Source organism: Nansenia antarctica (assembly GCF_963989245.1).
Source record: "Nansenia antarctica genome assembly, chromosome: 4".
Lineage (NCBI taxonomy): Eukaryota > Metazoa > Chordata > Actinopteri > Argentiniformes > Microstomatidae > Nansenia > Nansenia antarctica.
The window spans coordinates 9,790,914-9,795,579 of NC_137689.1; positions in this window are offsets into that span (position 1 = coordinate 9,790,914).

Sequence of the window (4,666 nt, forward strand, 5' to 3'; positions counted from 1 at the left end):
CTCCAACCAACATGAAAAGAAAAAGCAGAATAAAATATGACAGAGGGGAGCTGAGATTGACAATATGGTGCAGCGAGAAGACGGGGGGAACATATACGGTTCTCAAGAGAGAGGTGAGGAGAACCAAAGTGTTTTTTTTAATTTTTTAGATGAGTTGTCGCAGAAGCAACAGCACAGTACAGTACGCCAGCTCTTGGTGTATCTTCACCACCTTCCAAACACCGGGACACTCCTGTAAACTCAGATTCTCATTTGACTCTCTCCCCTGATCTCTAACATGAATCAGGCCCTGAAGCTCGCTGCGAGCGATGTTAAGTGTTAACCCGGAGCATGAATACATGTAGCGGCGGCGCTTAGGAATAGTGGTTCCACTAAAGGAGACGTCAACATTGCCTCTGCTTCACTGGCTGACACTGCCTGGGTTAAGATGTTTTTAGTTTTTTTTAAGTAACTGACGATCAGTTCTGCTGTCGTCTTTCCAGTGTCTCTCAGCTCCTGTAGGGTGGGGTTCACTACATGGTATGGGGGGTGTGGGGGTGTGGGTTTCGGTGTGTGTGTGTGCGTGTGCGCGTGTTTGTGCGTGGGTGTGTGTGTGTGTGTGTATGTGTGTATGTGTGTGTATGTGTGTATGTGTATGTATGTGTATGTACGTATGTGTATGTATGTGTATGTATGTTTATGTGTGTGTATGTGTGTGTGTGCGCGTGCGTGTGTGTGTGTATGTATATGTGTATGTGTGTGTGTGTGTGCGTGTGTGTGTGTGTGTTGCCACTGCATGAGTCAGTAAGACAGTGAGACAGTAACCCTATATATACGTACTGTAGCAGGTACCCTATTATTATTCAGGCCGTGATGTCTCTCTCTTCCTCGGCTCTATACGGTCTTCTTCTCTCCCATCACACAGAGCCTGTTGGGAAAGAAGACGACGATCTAGGTTCCCATGGTTACAGTGGGCGTACTGGGTAGTATGTTTCTGCGCCTCTTACTATAACTATACCTTTTCTTTTCATAGCTTCCTCCATTTATCTGTACTCCCAGCACATTGTGCCTTTCACACTTAAAATGCAATGCAAATAAGCTACATCACCAACCAAGGGAACGGAAGCTCATAGTTCTTTTAGAGATGCGTGCGTTTCCCTAGGTGTGTGTGTGCGTGTGTGTGTGTGTGTGTGTGTGTGTGTGTGTGTGAGTAGCCAATCGTTTTTTAACAGAGAACTTCAGAGGGAGACAACACCCAACAGGTGTGTGTGCGTGCGTGTGTGTGTGTGTGCGCGTGTGCGTGTGTGTGTTTGTGCGTGCGTGCGTGTGTGCATGTGTGTGTCAGAGCAGGCTGTTATCAGCCTCTGTCTGCTCCCAGAGACAAGGCTCGTTGTCTGCCAGGCTTTTGTTTCAACCCACACTTAACAATGCTAACAGGTGTTCCACCACGGCTCGCCTTTATTAAAACGCCAGCTCACCCCCCCCCCACCAACCTCACCTCTCTCTCCTCCTTTATCAAGCTGTTTGTTCCTCGTGAGGAGAGAGAGGAGAGCGTGGTGTGCGAGTGGGGCCTCGCTAGACTAATCTGCAGAATTCATTAGCTTGCATATTAGCATCCCGGGCACCTGGCTGCTGTGTGTCCCACCAGACACTGGTGTGTTCTAGTCCTTGTTCAAGGCAGATAATGAAGCCAGCTAGCTAGACAGTTACTCTGTGTCTTTAGCATGCACACAGATGTGTACATACAAACGCAGACATACACACACACACACACACATACATACACACACAAATGTGTACAATACAAGGCTATCCTGGGTGAGGCTCAATCGTCTCCGGACCGGCGTCGGGCGTTTCCGCTCATCAATGCACAGATGGGGCTTGGCCCCAAATGCGTTGTGCGAGTGTGGCGCAGAGGACCAAACCGCAGACCATGTTATCCTGGATTGCCCGGTGTACCACCCACCCAACGGGATGCATGGTCTGTTGGTATTAGATGACGAGACGATGACGTGGCTTCTGGACGGGAGAAATATAGAAATGGAGAAATAATATAGCCCGGGTGAGCCCCTCAACCAGGTCTCGGGGTGGTAAAAGGGTAGCCCCTCGGCCCCGAGCCTGGTGGAGTGGAGAGGAAAACAACTACCCATACGCCGAAGAAGACATACAAACGCAGACAGATACAGACACAGACACAGACACAGACACACACACTCACAGACACACACACTCACAGAACACACACACCCACACACACACTCACTCACATCTACACACGCTCTCGGTTATGTCATACATGCATACAGTACCAGTCAAAAGTTTGGGCACACTTCCCCATTCAATTGAATGGGAAAGTGTGTGTCCAAACCTTTGACTGGTACGGTAAGGCAGTGGACAGGTTTCCTGTGCTGAAAGATGATGATTTGGACGACAGGGGTATTTGTTTCTAGGAACAGGGCGTTCCACACAGTTCAGCATATGTTCATGCAGATGCACGCGCACACAGATACATCACCCCCGCGACCATGTGGTGTTCATCTCAGGGAGAAAAGATGCTGACATGTATCGATCGTAAAAAAAGGTAAATCAGCACATCTCCATTATTATGGATTGTGTGTGTGTGTGTGTGTGTGTGTGTGTGAGAGAGAGAGAGTGTGTGTGTGTGAGTGTGTGTGTGTGTGTGTGTGTGAGTGTGTGTGTGTGTGAGAGAGTGTGTGTGTGTGTGTGCGTGTGTGTGTGTGTGCGTGCGTGTGTGTGTGTGTATTTCAGTCGCAAGAAAAAGCACTCTGTTGTTTATCTGTAAGCGCTAGTCCTGCTTCGATCAATCTGTCCTGAGGTGAATCGATGCTCTGTCCATGTTGTTATTCACATGTAGTTTTGACAAGCGGTTTCTATTTGTGTGTTGGCCCTAGCCCCGCACTCTGTATCGATCTGTCCTCTCAACCCACCCCTGGCAACAGAGTATGATGCTGTCTCTGCCCTACGTTGGGTTTGCAAAAGGGTAAATGGGAAATGGACTGCACTTATATCGCGCCTTATCCCAAAGCGCTTTACAATGGCCTCTCATTCTCCCATTCACACACACACACGTTCACACACCAATGGCGGTAGGCAAGCTACCATGCAAGGCGCCGGGCCCGCTCATCGGGAACAATTCGGGGTTCAGTGTCTTGCCCAAGGACGCCTCGACACGTGGCCATCCAGGGATCGAACCCCCGAAACGGGGGACCTTGCGATCGTTAGACGCCGGCTCTACCTCCTGAGCCACAGCCACCACAGCCGTATGGATACTGTGAGCGAGCGAGCGTGCGTGTGTGCGCGGGCGAGGTCTATGTACTATGTGTTATCACCCACTCACGTCTCCCATCACCTCTGTATCTAAACTATGGACGCTCTGCTTAACTAAGCATGGCCCCAGCAGACAGTTATTGTAAGTCAATAATGTGGATATCGGTCTCGTCTGAACGACTTTTATTGAACTGAGTCCGTCTCCAGCTGCGCGCCAGGACATAATGGCACATGAAATAGACCTATGTGCCGTTATCCCTAAGCACTCCCAACGTTATCTGAAGCAGGCGGACATTAAGAGACTTTGATCCTCATGAGGAGATGCTCATCCACCATTCGCAGTGGAGATGTAACATTAGACCTAATGCGATAGGGTGTGTGTGTGTGTGTGTGTGTGTGTGTGTGTGTGTGTGTGTGCGTGTGTGTGTGTGTGTGTGTGTGTGTGTGAGAATGTGTGCGAATGCGTGTGTGTGTTTGTGTGCCTCAGTATAGCCTACCGTGTAGAGTGTATGTTTGACGTAAATGTCCTTTAAATTGTCCTTTAAATTGTGTGTATGTGTGTGTGTGTGTGTGTGTTTAGCCCCCCTCCCCCGTGTGTGTGTGAGCCCGCTTCTCTAAACCAACAATGCCGTGAGCGATTAGCCTAGCTCTGTCCTGGTTAATGAGGGTCTTGTTAAAGTTTAATGTCTCTGTTCCGCTGTAGTCAGGGAGATTTAGTGCTGGGTCCTCTGGGAAAAAAAAGAGCAACGCACTGATTTCTGCCCCAGTGCACCGGTGATGTCGTCATCTGGTCACAGGAGACACACACTGTCTGTGTGTGTGTCTGTCTGTGTTTGTGTCTGTGTCTGTGTGCGTGTTTGTGTATGCGTGCGTGTGTGTGTGCGTGTTTGTGTGTGTGTGCGTGCGTGTGTGTGTGTGTGTGTGTGTGTGTGTGTGTGCATGCATAAGAGTGTTCACATGTCTGAGTACGAGTAGGATGACACCGGGCCTAAGCTCCTCCCATTTCCAATCTGTCCTACTCATTCCCCTTTCTACTACTTCCCTGGCTGTTAAACATGTATAGCACACTCTGTAAGGAGCCCTGTATAATACATGGTATTGTGCTCCCAATATTAGGCCAAACTGAAGCAACTGTACAAGCATCAACATGGTGGGGTCACCTCTATCTCATATTCTATCATTTCAGTTACTCTTAAAAGAGCTGTGGGTAAGACTGTTGGAAATCTTCAATTTTGGTTTGAAATTCAACAATAACATCCTCCTTAATAATATGTTGGAACCCCACGAACTGGACTTGCAGTGTCGGACATTAGCTGTTGTTCTCTTTTTTTTACAACCATTAGAAAGCTTGAATGATAGCCTACATATTGCACCTTGAACCAAAACTAAACTTAAACCT